Raw genomic sequence first — 22,501 nt, 5'->3', positions numbered from 1 at the left:
ATGAGTGAAATACCACAAAGAAGAAGGGATTGTCCTTTAGAAAAAGAGAATTATACTGTGGTGTCATGGTTGTACTGACAGGATTTTAACTGTCTTACACTAAAATTTACCACTATACTATTTAATTACATGGAACATGTAGGGAAGATTACTTCACACTGAGAAGAAAAATGTATGAAAACATTTAAAGAAACTCAAATATATATTATATCATAAAATAAACTGTTCTGAAGGGGCTGTGTATGTGTGGAGTATCATGCATACAGGAATTATCTACTTCCTGCTCATTTCTGGTATTAATTTAAAATTCTCCAAAAATGAAATTAATGACTTAAATTTCTTATGGCAGAAAAGTACTTCAAGAGTTTATGTAGAAAAATCATATACAGAATGTCTTATCAAATTATGGTGTGCATTATTTGCTCATCTTCACTTAGAAATCCATTCCGAAAAGCAGCATATCTTTCTTAAAAAGGACTGGGAAACACGACTGTATGGGAAGGAAGATAATTAAAACACACAAAAATTTTAAAATACAGAAGTGAACTGGAGGACTTCCATTTGCCTTGAGCTATGGAAAAACAAAAGGTAAATGAGGAAGATGCTATTATTTGCAATTCTTAAAAGAAAATATTAAGTATTAGAAACATATCAGTAATTAATAAAGCAAATATCTCTTTTGAAAAAACACTTCAAAGTATTTCATAATCCAATGATTAGAAGGTAATGAATTTAAATGTTTAATATCCTCAGTGTGTGGATACCTCTATTTCAGATGTAAGTAGGCAGTTTCAGAGCATTCACAGTCCCCTAAAAGCCTCCGTTGGATCTGTGATCCTGGATAAGAATGCCTCTTCAAGAGCAAATTAACTAATCTTATGGGTTAGTTGAGATGAATGAATTAGCTGGCAGAATGCAGGTAAATGAGGGAACCTTGGATAGATAAGAAACTGCTTCCAACAGTGCCCAAAGATCTCCTGAAGAACATGAAAGAGTCTCTTCCCTAATTCAGGACATTTTGTTAGATTTGCTTCCATTCTTATTGAATTGCCAGAATCCTGCAAAGTCTTTTTAATATTCGTGTCCCAAAGAGAGCTTGGAATCTCTTTATCATTTGTCTTTCTGATCACTCTGTGAAATAATGTTTAAATCAAAGTCAGAATTTTACAGTAATCCCTTTATATCCACTTAAGAAAAGATGGTTTCAAATCTCTATTAGTTCATTCTGAAGATTTCTTGAGCATCTACTTTTGGCCTTGTCCTAGACTTAAGTGAATAAGTAAGATAAAGGGGATGGTCCTATAGATAATCACATTTCTACAGAGGAGCTAAGACTTGGGTTTTATTGGGGATTGGAAAGAAAGCACTATTTGCAACAGGAAATAAAGCATAGACGGTTGTAGAAATCCTTAAAGTATCAAATTTATTGATTTTTCTCCCCCTTGTTGTTTAACCCAGGCTGAACTCAGACTTACTGCTCTACTTTAGCCTCCTCAGTGCTGGGACTATGTCACAAGTTTCGCAACAAGGGCTTTGTGAATAGGAATGTAGACTTTTAAGAAACTAGAAAAATTGACAATGAATTCAATGATATGGGTTTGAGTGTATACCAAGACTAGGTGGATTTGGAGAATGCTGCTTTAAGTGAGAGCCTACCTCAATACCTATATAATTGACGGCAATTGAGGAAGACAGCAAATGTAATCTCTGGGTCTCCATATGTACCTCTGCACCCAAACATATACAAACAAACAGATGTATGAATTAATAACTGAGTTTGAATCTAGCAGGTGCCCAAATTTGAGACCAAAACCCAGCAATTTCAGATGTTGGTGAACTTGCTAGCTAGCTTTCCTTCATCCTCACTACCCAGATGAGATCTCCAGCACTGCCTCAGCTAGCACACCCAGTGCACCCTGAAGCAAGGAGCTGGGCCAGTTCCCCTGCTCTCAGGACCACCTTCACACTCACATGGCCAGAGTCAGCACTCTTATTTTGCTGAGGCAAGGTAGGTGCGGGGCCCTTTATCTCGTTTGCCTTAGCAGGTATATAAGAAGGGGTGGGGTCAGATCTCCTGCTCTGTTGTGTGTGTGTGTGTGTGTGTGTGTGTGTGTGTTGTTTTTTCTTTTTACTTAGAGAGGGGAATCCCAGATGAGAGAACAGTAATCAACAACCACAGGCAATTTTAAAAACTTATAACTATAATAAAGATTGGCTTGGCAACTCATGACAAATACAATAACAGCACCAGAATATTAATTAACCATTTTTGGGGGTGACGGGGTTAAGTCCCAATTCACAAAATGAAGCCAATACCTAAAGCAATTATTAGGCTAAGAAACAACAGCTCTACTGGTCGAATATAGGGAAGAGCCTACTACTACTAATTTGCTAAATGGCCATAGTGTTCAACTGACTCCTAATGGCTTATTATCATTCTCATAGATCAATATAGCATTCTACTCTCATTTGAGAGGCCCTTTATTTGCATTATATGGTGATTAGCATGGAGACTCACAGCTGGCCAAGGTGCAGAGAAGAGAGAGCATGATGTTCAACCTCAAATGGAATTTTCATACTATAGCGGTGGTTAGAATGAAAACAGTTTCTGTAGGTTCATTTGTTTGAATAATTGGTGTCTCAGTGGTACTGTCTGAAGAAGTTTAACCAGTGTGACACTGTCAGAGGAAGTGTGTCACTAATATCAGACTTTGACGTTTAAAAAACTTGATACCATTCTCTATATTCCATGTATTTCTGTTTACAGAGAATTATCTCATGTTTCACTGCTTAGAGAGAGCCAGCACATATATTTTTACAGCCTCTATCATTCTGACAACTCTCAGATATTCCTAACTTATTCAGTACCTCATTTTGTTTTGCTTGAATTAGACTGAAAATAAATTATTGTGTAATTTTTTTCATCTTAATGCAGTTTTTTAAGTCCTTTGAATTCTTCTGCATTCAGAATAAAGTAGTTACTGGCCTTTTAGACATTTTTTTTCATCCTGAGTTTACATGTATTTCAGTTTCTTTTATTTGCTCAAGGGTGGCATTCAATTATCACTAAAATTTCCTTTGATTTTTACAGTATTAAATAAGGAATGAAACTATTTCAACTACCCTTTTAGAATTAAACTGATTATTACATAAACACATGGCAGGTCAAATCTCAATGAATAAACGTTGAGTGTTCATCTATAAATAGAACATTTATAGCACAGTGTTGCCTCCAACTGCAGAATAGGGGTTGATGGAAGTTCAGTAAAAATCAGAGGTGGGGAGGACTGCTGTAAAAGATAATTTTTGGCTTGGAAAAAAATGTATTGGCTTTAGAAATGTGAAAAACTAAAATAATAATAACTTAATGCTTGTTTTTTTAAATTAAGTCATAATGTGAAACTTTTGAGAAATATTTTGTGACCCATAAAGTAGATCTTTTAGACTATTCTCTTATGTGATTTAAATAAGAGTTGTTTTTAATGTTTTTGAAATCTGATTAATTACTAGTTTACTGAACACAGTCATACAGTATAAAGATTTTATTTGTTCTCTGTGTTCACTTGATTGTAACTGGTGAACACATTGCAAAGGATGATCTCCTGTTAATCATAATTTGTTACAGAACCAAACAAGCAATGCAATACAGACAATGTGAACATCAACAACAGCAGGAAATTCGAATAGCAGGATTATAGTTAGGAGGTCTGGTTTAATAAAGAGAACAGTAAATATTCACTTACAGACAGCCCCATACATATCAGTAGCATATAATATACATATATACTATTGATATTCATATTGCTACATAAGATTGAAAGGTTATTTGCCATTTGATGCTTTAAGTTAGAAGTACTTTCCAGAAACTGTGTCATGGTGGAAAACAGTTATGAGTTCAGTCTATTTCCCTCATTCTCTGTGATATGGTGACACAATCTCTTGATGGCATTCTTCATCTCCTTGTTTCTGAGTGTGTAAATCAGGGTGTTGAGCATGGGGGCAATGATAGTTTAAAAGAGAACAAATATTTTGTTTTCTGGTAATGTCATTGCTGGTTGAATGTAAATAAAGGGTAGAGTAGCAAAGAAAAGGACAACTACAGTAACATGGGTACTGCAAATGGAAAGGGCTTTGTGACGATTCTTTGCAGAGTAAGACCGTACAGTATATATGATCACAGCGTATGATATCAACAAGACCACAAAAGTCACCAAGCCCATCAGGCCAGAGTTAGCAATAACCAAGAAACCAATATTTCTGGTGTCAGCACAAGCCAGTTTGAGCAGAGGGTACACATCACAGAAGTAGTGATCTATTTCATTTGGGCCACAGTAAGGTAAGAACACTGCCAGGAGAAACTGACCAAGGAATGCAGAAATCTCCCAGCACAGGAAGCGGCAATCATTGCATCGCATCTTTGCCTGCTCATAATGATGGTGTAGTGCAGGGGTTTGCAAATGGCCACGTAACGATCGTAGGCCATTCCCGTGAGGATAAAGACCTCAATGCCCCCAAAGAAGTGCATGGTGAAGAGCTGTGTCATGCAGCCATTGTTGGAAATTGACTTTCTTGTTGCTACTAAGTTGATGATCAGCTTGGGGGGTAAGAGTGGAAGTGTAACACAGATCTGAAAACGAGAGGTAACTCAGAAAGAAATACATAGGTTAATTGATAAGGTGACTACATGTGACAGAAATCATGATAAATAGGTTCCCGAATAAAATTGCAATGTAATAAAGTAAAAATAAGACAAAATAAAGAGCTTGTATTTCTTTTGTCTGAGAAAGTCCTAGAAGAACAAATTTTGTGATATTAGTCCTATAGTCCATGACCGCAAATGTCTGTATCAATCTGAAATAAATTTAAACATGTGTGAAATACATTTAGCACAATGCTGCAAATTGTCCCCTTTCAGGGAGCAGATTAGATTAAAAATATTCAGAATTTGAATAATGTTAAATTTTCATCTTTATTTAAGAAAAATTTCCAAAAGTATTTTTTTTGTAACATCTTGAAAACAGGACTAGCTGCTAAATAGTCTTACATATTTGAGATGAATATTAATGTTGTAGAATAAAACATATTTGTAGTGGGATTCAATAGTGATGCATTGTCAAACAAATGGATAGGATACCTCCAAAGAACTATAGAATAGCTACTTCTGTAGAATCCCAGTCCAGTTTACATTTTTCTGTTTATTTTTAAGAAGAGATACAGAAACAAATGATTAAATATGAACACACTTCTATGTAAATTGATGAAGTATAATACTTGAGTACTGCCACAAATAAAATATGTTGAGTGACACACTCTATATACAAATATAGGTAAATAATGGGCTTATGTATTTGGAATCACTGCATAGTTATATAGGGTTTCTTTTTTCACCTAACTGAAAAATCTGTTTCTAGTCTCAATAATTTGAACTGCTATATTTAGGAATTTGTATTTGTATAATAAAGGATTATTTTTGACTTACCGAAGAACTATCAATGCGAGAAAAAAAAAGAATTCTATATTAAATAGAGTCAACTATGTAACTACACCCTAAATATTGAGAAAATAGTAACTTTGGTTTGTATTTTAGCATCTACCCAAGTCTTAATAACACAATTCAGTTACATTTTACTTAACAATACAAATTTTACTCAACTTTTCAATTGACCCTTTGTTGTAGTTTATTTTTGTGTTGCTGCGATAAAACACGGGCAAAAGCCTACTTGAGAAGGAAAGGGTTTATTTGTCTTACAGACAACATTCCTTGATGAATTCCAACCCAAGGTCAGAAACTGGAGGCTGTACATGAAACAGAGAACATAGAAATCTGTTCAGCTGCCAGTCTCCAAGCTCAAATACAGCCAGCCTAGGGATGGAATTGCCCCCCTTAGCCTGGGACCTCTAGATCAATGAGCAAACAAGAAAATGCCATATGGACATCTCACAGGTAAATTATAGGTAAGTGATTCTTCAACTCATGTTCCATTTTGTCAGGTGTGGAAATTTGACAATGGAGACTAGCCATCACACCAACCTAGAAGTGAGAATTGATAGTTTCCAGCAATCTCAGTTTCAGAATTTCAAACTGCATTTTTCAGGTTCTCCCAATTATTTTCTCTACACTTCCTACTTTTTATCGTCTTGAAGTAATTCAGACATCATGAGTATTTCTGTGTTAACTTTTTCCTAGCTTTGCTTTCTTTCATGATGCTAAAGATAGAACCCAAGTTACACATACACTGCATAAGTATTCTACCCACACAATCTCACTTTAAAATGCATAAACACCTTTGACTTGTAGACTTTTAAATATAATTTTATTAAATTTATTAAAAATATTAATATAAGAAAAATAATATAGAAGCAAACTTTTGATTAGTCTGCTTGATCATAAGAGAAATTCACTATTTTTATACAAAGGAGAACATTATAAAATATTTTATATTAGTTGCACATAGCAGTTCCAGTAAGTTTGAGAGTCATTGCCCTTCCATTTAAGTTGTCATTTAAATTGTGTAAAGATTAAGCATGTGTGAATCTTTTCAGAGTGTTACAGAGTTGGTGGTATGTGCCAATACATCCTTCCTGGAATTCATTACACTAAACAGTGAGGAAAAATTTTTTTTTTGCTGTCACATGAAATTTTAAGTTCAATTAACAGATGTACTTTAGGCTTCCACATTATTACTAATGATTTAAAAATGGGTAATGCTCTATTTTATCCTATTCTAAAACTCAGATTCTTCTGACTACATGGGAAGAATGAATTATTTATTCTTAACATTCTACATGAGCTGGATCAGGACTCTTTTGAGATTTTCTTCATTTTGTATAGGATAATACTCTCCCTGTTCTTATCCACTGCAGCTCTTTGAGATTCTTCAAAACATCATACTAAATCAGTGTTTAAAAATATCTAAGGCCTGTTTTATTATAACAATAACAGAAAAAATCTGAAGAATTTAAAATGTTTAAAGTGAAGAATATAAGATCATTATTTTGTATATTTTAGATACACAGAATTAATTTTAAAGGAATAATGGTATACTTGAGTACAACTGAACTTATTGAGACATGCTAAAGAAGCTATCATTTAGTTTACTTTGCACCTTATACAAAAGTCAAATAATCAAATAAATCAAAATATAAACTAATACTCTAGAAAATATTTGAATTTATTATGCACTCCATTTTAGTCATCCTTTAGAGTAATGTGTGTGTGAATGTGTGTACATATCTGTGGTGTTTATCAATTCAGCAAGTCACAAAGAAGGCATGAAAAAAGGAAAATTATTTGAGGAGGGTTTCTGCAGGGAGAGGTAGGGAGTAAGAGAGAATAACAGGGGGATAAATACAATAACAATACTATACACATATCTATCGATGTATTTATTCTATATCACATATATAAGCCATTTTATCACTACTCAGTAAATAATGCTGAAGTTTGTCTCTTTCATCTGCCTGTACTATTTCATATTTCCCTGAACTTAAATAGGTGACATCCTTTTATGCAGTTCTGCTTAGGTGTAAGTCAAAACGAGTACAAACCTCGATTTTCAGAAATCAACTATGAACCCATTGTTACTTGTTTTTTATTGGTAGAGAGGGATTTGAAGCTGGGACTAATGGCTGGTTGCATTTTTGTAAACAGATCAGAGTAGATTTGCAAAGACAAGATCTGCTACTTTTCCTTTTTACCACTGATTTCAGCACAAGCCAGTTTCAGCAGAGGGTACACATCACAGAAGTAGTGATCTGTTTCATTTGGGCCACAGTAAGGTAAGAACACTGCCAGCAGAAACTGATCAAAGGAATGCAGAAATCCCCCAGCACAGGAACTGTAGTAAGGAGCTTCAGGCAGGCCTGCTTTTCATCCTGCCCAGCTCCCGACATGGCTAGCTTAGCCCCAGAAATAACAACACGCAAATTGGCTTACCGGGAAAGATTCAGCATGTGTGACCTGGTGGCTGGCTCCATGGCGTCTGCCTCATTGCCCTCTTCCCAGCATTCTATTCTGTTTACTTCACCTACCTAATTTTCTGTCCTATCAGAGGGTCAAGGCATTCTCTTTATTAACCAATGAAAATAACGCATAACAGAAGGTCCACCTACATCATTTCCCCTTTTTCTATTTAAACAAAAAAGAAAGGCTTTCACTTTAACATAGTAAAATTACATATAACAAAACAGTTATCACGTAAGAATTACAGTTACAATATTTATATCTATTTTATCTTTATCATAATAATGGAAAACTATAACTATAAATAACCATTCTTCAACTCCATCAAAGACTCCAGAAAGATATATTATTACCTAAGAAGCAACTTCCAAAACTCTAGAAATGACAGAGATATTTTGCTGCCTGGACAGTCACCCAAAGTTCCTCTGTACCATTGGGGCATCCATCTTCACCCTACAGGCCCATAGTATCCAGCAGACATTTCCATGAAGCAGGAAATTTCATAGGCAGTTCAGTCCCGATCTGCTGTGTAGTGCAGAATGTCTCACAGACTCTTTCATGAATCAGGAACCCCGAAAGATTATCTCACCTTTAGGCAAGTTCAGCAGTCCTCTCTCTGCAGGTTCTCTGTGTCCAGTTTATATAACAGTCCAGGCAAGAGCAGTTTCTTGCCCAAATTACTATCAAACTCCATAAGGAGCCTCTTCGATGCCCATCTTCCTCTTGAAGTAGATTGGTACTGCCAGAACCAGACATGTCTTATTGTCATGAAAAGCCCTATCTTATTAAAACATTTAAAATACCATATTCTGTAGTCTTTGAAAGAGATGAAGAATGCCTATCTGAAATATATCTATGTACATCTAGAAAATCTAACTAACATGACTATAAGTTTGACTATTATCGATGATTATCCATTAACAACCTATATTTTTAATTATACATTGCATTTTTAAATTACAATACCTCCATCAAGATCAGAAATATATATACATATAATAAAATTGACCTAAAAATTCATACCAATGCAAATTATTCATATTTATATTACATCCCCCTTTAAATGAAAAAGAACATTTATAAACAATATTTGGGAATGTGAACATAGCTATTTCTCTACAATCTTCTCCCTGCTGTATAGGAAGGAATCACTGTTAATGCACTGTTAATCAGGTCTTTCATGGTATAAACTGTCTGCCAGGTTCATCTCAGTTGGCATTTGAATGAAGTAATTTTTTGAGAGTGTTCACAGCAACCTTTCAGGAGGGCTTGGTCTATCATACCATATTGTGATAGAAGCAATCCACAGGGTCCCATCCTCTGTGAAAACAAAAGAAAAACCTTCTTTCCAAAGTATCATATCCTTAGATCCAAATTTTGAGGTCAAGGTATTTTCAAAATTCCAATCTTGGATTAGTTCAGCAGCATTTAGAACAAAAGTTTCTAAAACAAAAGTTTTAGCAGCTGTTGCTCCTTCCTCAGCATTCAAACAATTCAAAGAGAGCATAATAGCATACAGTATCAAGATTTGCTGTGTATTTTCCATCTTTATATGGCTTTATTTCAACCTCTATTTCTTTTATTTTTATTTTTACTTTTTGAGACAGGTTCTCTGTATATCTTTGTCACAGAATAACTCTGTAGACCAGGCTGTCCTTGAACTCACAGAGATCAGTCTCTGCCTCCCCAGTGCTGGGATTAAAGGCATGTGCTGCCACACCTTGAAGTCACAGAGGTCAATCTATCTCTGCCTCCCAAGTTGGGCTCTGATTACCTAATTTTCTGTCCTATCAGAGGGCCAAGGCAGTCTCTTTATTAACCAATGAAAATAACACATAACAGAAGGCCCACCTACATCAAGGAAGCGGCAATCATTGCATCGCATCTTTGCCTGTTCATAATGATGGTGTAGTGCAGGGGTTTGTAAATGGCCATGTAATGATCGTAGGCCATTCCCATGAGGATAAAGACCTCAATGCCCCCAAGGAAGTGCATGGTGAAGAGCTGTGTCATGCAGCCATTGTAGGAAATTGACTTTCTTGTTGCTACTAAGTTGATGATCAGCTTGGGGGCACAGTGGAAGTGTAACACAGATCTGAAAATGAGAGGTAACTCAGAAAGAAATACATGGGTTGATTTATAAGGTGACTACATGTGACAGAAATCATGATAAGTAGGTTCCCGAATAAAAGTAAAAATAAGACAAAATAAAGAGCTTGTATTTCTTTTGTCTGAGAAAGTCCTAGAAGAATAAATTCTGTGATATTAGTCCTATAGACCTTGATCCGCAATTGTCTGAATCAATCTGAAATAAATTTAAACATGTGTGAAATACATTTAGCACAATGCTGTAAATTGTCCCCTTTCAGGCAGCAGATTAGATTAAAAAATATTCAGAGTTTGAATAATGTTAAATTTTCATCTTTATTTAAGAAAAATTTCCAACGGTGTTTTTTTTTTTGTAACATCTTGAAAACAGGACTAGCTGTTTAATAGTCTTACATATTTCAGATGAATATTAATGTTGTAGAATAATACATATTTGTATTGTGATTCTATAGTGATGCATTGTCAAACAAAAATGGATAGGATACCACCAAAGAACTATAGAATAGCTACTTCTGTAGAATCCCAGTCCAGTTTACTTTTTTTTTGTTCATTTTTGAGACGAGATACAAAACAAAATGATTAAATGTGAACACATTTACATGTAAATTCATGAAGTATAATACTTGAGTACTGCCACAAATAAAATATGTTGAGTCACACACTCTATATACAAATATATGTGAATAATGGGCTTGTGTCTTTGGAATCACTGCATAGTTATATAGGGTTTCTTTTTTCACATAACTGAAAAATCTGTTTCTAGTCTCAATAATTTGAACTGCTATATTTAGGAATTTGTATTTGTATAATAAAGGACTATTTTTGACTTACTGAAGAAATATCAATGCGAGAAAAAAAAGAATTCTATATTAAATAGAGTCAACTATGTAACTACATCCTACATGTTGAGAAAATAGTAACTTTTGTTTGTATTTTAGCATCTACCCAAGTCTTAATAACACAATTCAGTTACATTTTACTTAACCATACAAGTTACTCAACTTTTCTAATTGACCCCTTGTTGTAGCTTATTTTTGTGTTGCTTTGATAAAACACAGCCAAAAGCCAATTTGAGAAGGAAAGGGTTTAATGGTCTTACAGACAACATTCCTTGATGAATTCCAACCCAAGGCCAGAAACTGGAGGCTGTACATGAAACAGAGAACATAGAAATCTGTTCAGCTGCCAGTTTCCAGGCTCAAATATAGCCAGCCTAGGGATGGAATTGCCCCCCTTAGCCTGGGACCTCTAGATCAATGAGCAAACAAGAAAATGCCATATGGACATCTCACAGGTAAATTATAGGTAGGTGATTCTTCAACTCAGGTTCCCTTTTGCCAGGTGTGTCAATTGGACAATGGAGACTAGCCATCACACCAACCTAGAAGTGAGAATTGATAGTTTCCAGCAATCTCAGTTTTAGAATTTCAAACTGCATTTTTCAGGTTCTCCCAATTATTTTCTCTACACTTCTTACTTTTTATCGTCTTGAAGTAAAGTAATCCAGACATCATGAATATTTCTGTGTTACCTTTTTCCTAGCTTTACACTCTTTCGCGATGCTAAAGATAGAACCCAGCATTGCATAACTATTCTACCCACACAATCTCATTTTAATATGCATAAACACTTTTGACTTGTAGACTTTTAAATATAATTTTATTAAGTTTATTAAAAATATTAATATAAGAAAAATAATCTAGAAGCAAACTTTTGTTCAGTCTGCTTGATCATATGAGAAATTCACTATTTTTTATGCAAATGAGAACGTTATAAACTATTTTATATTAGTTGCACATAACACCAGTTCCAGTAAGTTTGAGATTCATTGCCTTTCCTTTTAAGTTGTCATTTAATTTGTGTAAAGATTAAGCATGTGTGAATCTTTTCAGAGTGTTACAGAGTTGGTGGTAAGTGCCAATACATCCTTTCTGGAATCCACTACACTAGAGAGTGAAGAACAATTTTTTTTCTGCCACATAAAATTTTAAGTTCAATTAACGGATGTACTTTAAGCTTCCCCACTATTACCAATGATTTAAAAATGGGTAATACTCTATTTTAATCTCTTCTAAAACTCAGATTCTTCTGACTACGTAGGAAAATGAATTATTTATTCTTAACATTCTACATGAGCTGGATCAGGACTCTTTTGAGATTTTCTTCATTTTGTATAGGTAGACATTTTGTCTACCTTTTCTTATCCACTGCAGCTCTTTGAGATTCTTCAAAACATCATACTAAATCAGTGTTTAAAAATATCAAAGGCCTGTGTTATTATAACAATAATGGAAAACAATCTTAAGAATTTAAAGCTTTTAAAATGAAGATTATAAGATCATTATTTTGTATATTTTAGATACACAGAATTAATTTTAAAGGAATAATGGTATACTTGAGTACATCTGAACTTATTGAGACATGCTAAAGAAGCTATCATTTAGTTTACTTTTCACCTTAAACAAAAGTCAAATAATCAAAGAAATCAAAATATAAACTAATACTCTAGAAATTATTTGAATTTATTATGCACTCCATTTTAGTCATTCTTTAGAAAAATGTGTGTGTGAATGTGTGTACATATCTGTGGTGTTCATAAATTCAGCAAGTCACGAAAAGTGCATGAAAAAAGGAACATTATTTGATTAAGGTTTCCGCAGGGAGAGGTTGGGAGTAAGAGAGAATAACAGGAGGATAAATATAATAACAATACTATACACATATCTATCAATGTATTTAATTTCTATCACATATATAAGCCATTTTATCACTACTCAGTAAATAATATTTAAGTTTGTCTCTTTCATCTGCCTGTATTATTTCATAAGTCCCTGAACTTAAATAGATGACATCCTTTTATATAGTTCTGCTTAGATGGAAGTCAAAACAAGCACAGACCTCTATTTTCAGAAATCAACTCTGAACTCATCGTTACTTATGTAACAATGAGTTCATCTCTACATTGATAACAATGATACATGATAACAATGTATCATCTCTACATTGGTAGAGAGGGATTTTAAGCTGGGACTAATGGCTGGTTGTATTTCTGTAAACAGATCAGAGTAGATTTGCAAAGACAACATCTGCTACTTTTCCTCCTTAACACTGATGCCTAACTTTTCTGATCCTAAAATTATGACATTTCCTTTTTCCCAGAATGTAAAGCTTCCTTCCCTGCATAAAGTAAGGAATGTCATTAGTCAGTGTGTCCTATCAAACTGACTCCAACTCTTTACCCACTGCCTTCACGCCACACAATGAGAAATCATGAAATCAGAGATAGTTTAAATTCCACAGCCTTTACTGTTTATATTTTGTTTTTTGCAACAAAAATTGATGGGAAGACAGGAACCAGTGCACTGGGGCCATGACTCATAACTCATGCAGGGGAAGAGTTCAACCCTGAGTAGCTGGGAGAAGGGGTATTTAAGGGAAGAAACCACAGCCCAGTAATCCAAAGGGGTAGGGAGGGCATCATAGAAAATTCCAAAAATACCAATGATATTCACAAGGGGGCAACTCCCTGTTTCTCAAGATTATTCTCAAGATTACAATCTAACTTTATCTTCAGCTAGTTCCTGAAACTGAACTGGCTAATCCTAGATTTCTGATTCTTCCCTCCCTGCTTAGATTTTTGGCTCTATTTATTCCTGCTAGGGGGATCTGGATTTATCCAGGTCTTTCAGTATAAACACAGAGACTCACAATTGGTCAAGGTGCAGATATAACATGGTGCACAAGAGCAGAAGTTAACCAGAAAAATAAAAATCCTAGCAAGGTGTAGAAATATAGAAGATATAAAACACCACGATATAGGCATATAGTCTCTCCCCTAGGGGAGGAGTTGTTGGAGACTGACAGATATTACAAGAGAAGAGAATTTTCTTTAATGTCTTGGATAGTAGTGCATCAACCTAAGGCAGACAAAACATGCAAGAATATTTGGACAATACAAATTGTGTTTGATTCACACAATTCTATGATAGGGGAGAGACAGAGACAAAGAGATAGAAACACAAAAACAGAGAGAGACAGAGAGACAGAGAAAGAGAAAGATACAGACAGACAAAGAGAAACACACTGAGACAGAGTCAGACACAGATAGACACAAGGAGAGAGAGACATCTGTTAGGTACGCATGTAGGTGAAGAAGTAGAGTGGATTTGGTAGGAGGTAGGGGTTGGTTTAAATGAGAAATGTTGGGGTCCAATGCCCCAACATAAAACTACTTTTTCCTAACTGGACCAGTACAGAGGTGTGGGAAAAATTGAGACACAGTTCATACAGCAATATCGGAAAGGAGTCTCAGGGTTCATTCATACCTGAAGATCACCCGCGTTTATTATTCAAACACCTTTTATGCCCCCCAAATAAACCAAGATGGAAACTCATTAATATTCTCTTTCCGGGGGATGGGTCACACCTGCAACTCAGTCACCAGCTTGGAATCCACACCTCTCCCCAGGCAAACTACATAATAATAAAAGAGAACAATAAATCTTGAGGCCTTTGTTAGGTAGCCACAGCTTGTCTGGCAGGATGGCACTGCACTGGAAACCAAGCATGGCCAGAGAACTTCACTGTAAATATCTCATCTGAAATATGGGCCTCCAATCTACTTCCTCTTATTAATTTTAATAAAGTCTATGCTTCTGTAACAGGACAGATAGATTGCACCTGGCTTGGGCAAAGACTTCTTCATTTATGCAAATTTTCCCGTCTTTGGAACAGACATTGACATATGAGAGCTCCTATCTTAGGCATCTGGAGAGAAGAAGCTTCAAACCCATCATTGACTTCTGATCTCTGTAAAGAAAAGAGATTAGTGGAGAGAAATATACTTTTGGGCCCTGTGTCTCATAGCCATACCTTTTTGTCAGGATAAATCGTAACGCTTTATGAATAATCAAGCTCTCAAAGGCTACAGTCTCCTATTTAAAGGAGAAGAGAATCGCCTAAGTTGAAAATGTTTCTTCCCCGATTTAGAGCACCATTTAGATCTAAAATTCTTAGCATATATATCAACTCCAAACATTTACAGTGTCTCTAAAACTTTCTAAGTAGTTGCCAACAACAGCAAGTCAAAATCATAATTCTTAGCATGTCAGTCAATACCAACTTTTTCAAATCTCTTTTGGTCAATATCATTGTTCTTAGCATTATAGGTCAATATCAATTTTTTTCATCATCTTATATGTAGTTGCAAATATCAGGTCATTACTGGTAAGAGTACAATACCATTTGTTGTTATTAAATACCACTTTCATTCTCTGAGCAGCTGTTAAGCGCTCAGACTGCCCCCGTCTTAAGTGAAGAGGGACTTTAGTCATTTCTTATTTTGAGTCTTTCTTTCCCTGAGGGTAATGTTTAGGTCTTAATTCTTAGGTTTAATATTTTAATCAAAATGAGTTCTGTGTGTCAGAAACTAAAAACATTCAAATGTTCAGTCTGCATCTTAGTTCTAAAGCAAACAGGTTTCAAACCACAGCAAGCTGCAAACACCATAGTCAGGTCATCTCAACAGGGTCTCTTTGCCTGAAGTCTCTTGATACTGACCCTTCCTGGGTGGTGTCACCTTTTCCTGGAGCACTGCTTTATTAGATTCTGCCTTTCTTTTTGGGATTCTGAATAAATACATGTTGATAATCACTATTTCTGCCTATGGATTTTTTTCAACCATGTCTGTAAAAACTAAAATCATGGTGGGGATTGCCCCTTCTCTCTGCTTCTTTTCTCAAGGAATAGAGAGCATGTAGAGGTAACATAAGTGAATTAGTTTATTTACCCTCAGATCTTAAGAGTCAGATTTTCACTTGCTCTAGTAATCTTTCTGAACCCTGAGAGGTTTAATGGGCATAACTCCAAAATAAACCTTGAAAAGCATGATTTTTCTTACCATTTTCTTTTAAACATTTTAAACATAGTGTCTTAGTTAATGTTTCTATTGCTACAAATAGACACCATGATAACGTCAACTCTCATAAAAGAAAACATTTATTTGGAGCAGGTTTACCAGTTCAGAGGATTCATCCATTGTTGTTAAGGAGGGAAGCATGGCAGTGCACAGGCAGACCTGGTACTGGAGAAAGTTCTGAGAGTTCTTTATCTGCATCGTTAGGCAGCAGGAAGAGAGAAAGAGCCACTGGGCCTGGGTTAAGTATTTAAAAACTGAAAGTCCACCTCCTGACACACTTTGTCCAAGAAAGCTACACTTACTCTAACAAGGACACACCTTCTAACAGAGCCACATTCTAACAATCCAAACATTCAAATACAGGAGAGTATAGGGACTATTCTTATTCAAATCACCACACAAAGTAAAATGGGATTTTCTCCTCAGTGTGTTTTGGCATTGTCTAAAGAAAAAGACCACTTCCTGCATGCATCAGCCAACTATTACTAAACACTGGCCAAGGACTTTGTAAAAAGTACTATTGAATGTTTTCAGTATCAATCATGATATTTGTTTTGTATGATACTAATATCTTTCAAAGAAGATTAACTGAAGGGAGGATGCAAATTTGATGGGCTCAATACTATCCATCTATGTGCTGAGTGGGGCCTCACTTCTGAAACTGGGTAGACAAATGTTCAGGAAAATTATTTATTATTTTTATATTATTTATAAAATAATATCAATATGAAGGAAAACTCCCCTCATTGGTACATAGTGACTTTCATTATCTCTTCTGACCACTTTTGTCTAAAAATGGCCACACAGATACTGGTATAGCAAACTACAATTGCTTTCATATTCCACTAGCTTAGGTTACTGCAGTCCAGCCTCTCACATTTAGTCGTATGTCTTTGTCACGGAGTTAGTAGTTCATAAGATTTTGCAGCTTTATTGGCGCGATTTTTTAAAATTCATTAAATTAGTCTTGTTGTTTTTTTAAATTTAGGTTTCAAGACCATTTGTAGGGCCCATTTTAGTAGGACGTTTACTAAAACTGGGACAATTAAAAGAGGATTATTATGAGCATTGTAAAAAATTTCATGAAAATTTATGAAATGTTTCTATTTTTAAAGGCCATTTATAATTATAATTATTTAAAGATGTTTAGTGGTTCCTCTCTTATTAGTATTAGTCTTAAATTTGAAAGGACTCTATTATAAATCAGAGTATTTTATGGCAACTGTAAAATATTAACTGTAAAAAAATAATTTTGTTGTTGAGAGAGTGCTCACATGTATAGTACACAGACATGTTTAACATTAACACTAGTCTAGTAAATATTGTAACTTCAAATGAAGATTTTAGTCATATTAATTGTTATTTTGTAGTCAACTATGGCTTTTTAAAAAAATTGGTGATAGTTTAAAAGATAAAAAGCCAAAAAAATTATTTCTAGTCAAAATTTAAAAATATAAGGGAAAAAGTACATCATCATTTGAATTCAGCCATGTCCTTTATTAATTCTGAAGATCTGTTTACTGTCATTAATTGATAAAGTATTGGAATCAATAATCAAGTTCTAATAAAAATAGCGAATGTTGCTTATTCAATATCTCTGTCCTTAAAAAAGATTGTAGGTATTTAAGTTTAAAGAATATTAGCATCTCACAAAATTTTAATAAGGTATTTGAATCATTAAAATTAGTTATGAAAATGTTGCTAATATTAGAGAAAATTACAAGTAAAATATCACATGTGGCTTCAGTTTATCTAATTGTTTGATTTGTGCCTCCAGGGAAATTCTTCAGTCTCATTCTCTAGGGTTCACATCCCCGAAGTATTTGTGACATACATGTAGGTTACAGTTTGGTGCTTGATTTCTGCTTTTTCCCTTTCCTTTCTCTCAGTTTTCAGAGACATTTTTGTAAAAGTTATGTAATAGAAGTCATTTTTCTAAAATATTTCTTGAAAATAGAATAAAACTTGAATTTTTCATGTTTTATTATGTTTCATACAATTAATTAAAAATAAATTGAATTCTTAGCAGAGATGGCTCTGGAGCCTTTTAATTTTTGTTAAGAGTCTTAAGTAAATGAATACATCAAACTTTTCTGCATTGTAGTGAGTTTACTCAACTCTCACTTTATTTTATTTTAAAAGGAAAGTGATATAAGGTCCTAGTCTTCTCAGGCTTTAAAATCTATGTGTAAATCTACCATCTATGACCATCACACAGTCCTACTAACTAGATGAATTTGTCATGTTGTTTCCCATTATATGGTTCTTGTGTTACAAATATTTCCAAATAATTTTATTTGTTCATATATTTATATGTATTTTCTTTTATATACAAACATTATAACTTTAATCAATTATAACACATTCATGAAATGCTTATTTGTAATTATATATGCATATGTGTGTATACATATATCACTTTATATTAATTCTCAAAAGAAAAATTGAGGATACAAATTAAATTTGATAATTCATTAGTTTCTAAAATATTCAATATGATGTTCTGTGCATAGAAGAAATGTAATGATAAGCCTAAGTTGGATCTCAGAGAAAGAAAGGAAGGAATTTTTTCTTTACTGGAACATATTTACAATATGTACAGCACACAGAGCCATCAAACAACTGAATATAGATGACACTTCCAAGAGTAAAATGGTTGATTTTGAAATTTAGCACCAAGTGCGTTAAAATAGGCACCAAATATGAGAAATGGACTGAAAAGTTACACATGTTTAAAAGATGTATCAGAAGTTGTTGAAATCACATTTGGTTACTGATGGGAAAGATTCCTCCTTCAACCCTAAGTTGCTCACATTTTGTTGTATTAGGATCAGAGAAAGAATGGTGATTTGTGTCAAGTTTTAAAGGTCTAGTTATAGAATTTGGACTCAATAAAGTTTGTGTGAAATTTGTAAAGGTATTCATGATATAATAAGTGTTGTGCATTGAATTAACCAAACCCAAAGTAGTATTTGAAGAAAAACTACATGTATATGTCAATGATAGTTTTTATATAGAGGACACAAGTCTAATATTATTTTAAACAATAAAATCACAATATAGTGAATACTATAAGGCTTTAATTTTTGCACACAGACATGTCATTTTTATCTTATGTGCAACAGTGTTAATTTGATGCTGAGTAGTCAGTAAATACTTATAATGTATTTCCAAGAAAATGTAATTAAAATCATAGAAAGGAGAAGTTAAGATATTTTGGAAGAGCATAACACATATAGGAGTAACTCCTTTTTATTTTTTCTGTAACTGTAGTTATTTTCAATAATTAGGAAATTAAAAGATCAAAGTTTTCACTGTAACTGCTGCTTTGTATAACTAAAATATGTCATGATACACCATGAGTTTACAGTGTGCCTGCTGTAACAGCCAATAATACTACAATTTTATGATGAAATTTTATCCTATGTTTGAGTGATCCATCTTTAATCTTGTGAAATGTATTTTATTATGGAGTAAGCAACATTATGCTGCAAAGGAAAGCATATATTATGATATGTCAACTTATATTTTGAATTAAAAATTTAACCACTGAAATAAAATTATTTGTAGATCTTTATAAACATTTTTCACCCTGTCTTCTTAATTGTGTCTGTTTTTCAATTTTTCTGTTTTATCTCAGGGACCAAGAAAACCAGACTATTTCAGTGACCTTCATCCTCTTGGGCTTCTCAAAATACCCGGACCTCCAGGTGCCCCTGTTCCTCTTCTTCCTGACCACATACTCCGTCACTTTGCTGGGAAACCTGGGCATAACTGCCATCGTCATGGTCAACACACAGCTTCGCAACACCTCCATGGACTTTTTCCTTGCTCACCTGTCCTTTGTGGATTTCTGTTACTCCACTTCTGTGACACCCAAACTTCTAGAAAACTTGCTTGTAGAAGACAGAACCATCTCCTTCTCAGGCTGTATCCTGCAGGTCTTCTTTGCATGTACATGTGTGATGACAGAAACCTACACGTTGGCAGTGATGGCCTACGACCGGTTTATTGCAGTGTGTGATCCTCTTCGCTGCACCGTTGCCATGTCTCCCAAACTGTGCTCCATTTTAGTGGGCACATCATACTCCTGGGGTCTAATATGTTCCACAACACTTACTTACTTTTTGATGAGATTATCCTTTCAAGGAGTTAATATTTTAAATAGTGGCAGCATCCCACTCTGACCCTTACATCAGCCAGGAAATTATTTCTGGCTCTGCTACATTTAATGAAATAAGCAGCTTGGTCATCATTCTTACATCCTATATTTTCATCTTCATCACTGTCATGCAGATGCCCTCCACCAGGGGCCGTAGAAAAGCCTTCTCTATGGATGTGCCTCTCATCTGACTGCCATAATTATTTTCCATGGGACAATTGTTTTTCTCTACTGTGTACCAAACACAAAGAGCTCATGGCTCATGGTCAAGGTGGCCTCAGTGTTCTATACAATCTTCATCCCCATGTTAAATCCCCTGATCTATACTCTCAGGAATAAAGATGTCAAAGAGACTGTCAGGAAGTTAATCACTAAAATCATATAATGCCATGTTCATTCATTTTAACGGAATATTGTACATAATTTCTCATACTTTCTATAATGATAAACAAAATTAAAACTAAAAAAAATTAAAAAGACAGCGAGTTTAACTACAAGTTACCTGGTTAACCATTCTTTTTAACTTGAGGTTGAGTATTTAGCTATAAATCATAAGGAAAGTAGCCATGAGCTTTTTATTTAAGTGAAGATTTATACTTGAAATTCAATGTGCACAGTTTTTAAGTTAGTACACATTCATTATGAAACAAATTTCTCCTTTTTACAGTCATTGGCTAACAAAAATTTATATACATGGAATTGATTAAATTATTTTGTAATTAATAGGGTGCTCAATTGCCTGAAGTGAATTATTGTATCTTTGTAACTCTCACTTGCGAATCAAGACTGATGTATGTTCGAGTATCAAAATTTTCATAAAGTTCAATGTAGTGCAATGATATTCTACAACAAATTGCAAATTAAAGTTCTTTTTTATTTTGTAATTGTTGATTCTTATTTCTAAAATAAATATTGTAATTCCCTTTACTCTTAAAGAATTGTAAAAAATAAACTTATCCAATCAGAGCTTTCTAGGTTCTTAAAAATAAACATTAATATATCAACAATCATGGAGTTTAACTATGGGGATACCTCCTTTATTTAATATCTGGTGGTCTGTAAATTAGGTGTGATATGCATTTAACAAAAAAACTCTGCCAATTGCTATATACATTTAAATAAAATAATGTTTTGAACAAGAAATAATGTAGTGGGGAATGAAATCACAATAAAAATGAACTCTATTTGTCTTATATGGACTTTTAATATATATCCCAATTTTTAAAAACCATACCTTATATTTATACATTAAATTATAATTTTGACACTGTGACTGGCTTTCCTCATTTGTAGAAAAAAACAAAACTACAAAAAAGTGAGTGTGTTGGGGTAACCAACCACTCTGCAAATAGATTTGCACCCACTAGAGGGTATAGGAAGGAATCCAGAATTTGTAATGTAAATCTGTTACAAAGCCTATGGCGGGGTATGAAAGTGAATCTCAAGGGGGGAGACTTAATTCTGATGCTTAGCATGAAACCACCTTCTACATAGACGTTTATATCCATCACTAACAGTCTGAGTCAGTGAAGTTTATCTAGCAAACTTCAGTGAAGGCTGTCTCACAGCTATACAAAGTGCTGAAAAAAGTGATGTTTGAAAACTCAGCACTAAAGTTACATGTACTTGGGTATATCTCAAAATAATTTTACAAGTTAAAAGGAACGTTGATCTGGATAGAGATGAAAGAGTCTGCTGATACTCAAATCTTCTTGCCAGAATATTCACTTCAGGGATTACTTCTAAGACATTTGTGATTTTAGGCCTGTTAATTTCTGTAATGTAAAATAATGTGATAATAATTTCTGATAAGTGGGTTACTTCACATTTGTGATTTGTCAATTTGACATTGAACAACAGCACAGTTACTTTCTAAGTCAAATAAAATGTCTAACATGATATGCTTTACTATATCAGTTGGTATTTATTATCTATCTCCTTCACATCGTTGTTGCTTAGGCCATAGTCTGGTGATGATCTATCAAACAATGACAAAGGATACCTTCTGAAAGCCTTGATATTTTACAGAAAAAAATAAGACAAAGAAGACAGGTACCATGAAAATCTTAGTGACATATGAAAGACATGTAGACAGCTGTGTATCATCCCACCATTGAAATCATGATTACTCTGATTTATAGGAATATAAATATAAATAAAGGAAGAGAGAAAATTAATTCAGGCTATGTATTTTATTCAAAAATTTACAGAGGAAAAAAAGCAATCTCCTGGCTGATGTCTTATTCAGAGTAGGATATTGCACCAGTGCCAAAAAGCTCACGGAGAATAGTTTGTGAACTTTGTACTGAGAAAGGATCAGGTCAGCAAATAACACATTGCTATTAAAGAA

The 22,501-nt window shown here is 34.2% G+C and overlaps 3 pseudogenes; 1 reads left to right on the top strand and 2 right to left on the bottom strand.

Annotated features, from left to right (window-relative positions):
- Nucleotides 1-3,887: 3,887 nt before the first annotated feature.
- Nucleotides 3,888-4,829, bottom strand: LOC148122833 (olfactory receptor 4P4-like; annotated as a pseudogene).
- Nucleotides 4,830-7,681: 2,852 nt separating this feature from the next.
- On the bottom strand, nucleotides 7,682-16,187 carry LOC146895380 (olfactory receptor 4P4-like; annotated as a pseudogene).
- Nucleotides 16,188-18,063: 1,876 nt separating this feature from the next.
- Nucleotides 18,064-20,536, top strand: LOC146895379 (olfactory receptor 5D3-like; annotated as a pseudogene).
- The last annotated feature ends 1,965 nt before the right edge of the window (nucleotides 20,537-22,501 follow it).

This window comes from Myodes glareolus, chromosome 2, assembly GCF_982192425.1.
Source record: "Myodes glareolus chromosome 2, mMyoGla1.1, whole genome shotgun sequence".
Lineage (NCBI taxonomy): Eukaryota > Metazoa > Chordata > Mammalia > Rodentia > Cricetidae > Myodes > Myodes glareolus.
Note: the sequence above shows the minus strand (reverse complement) of the source record. Positions and strands in the feature narration are given on the sequence as shown.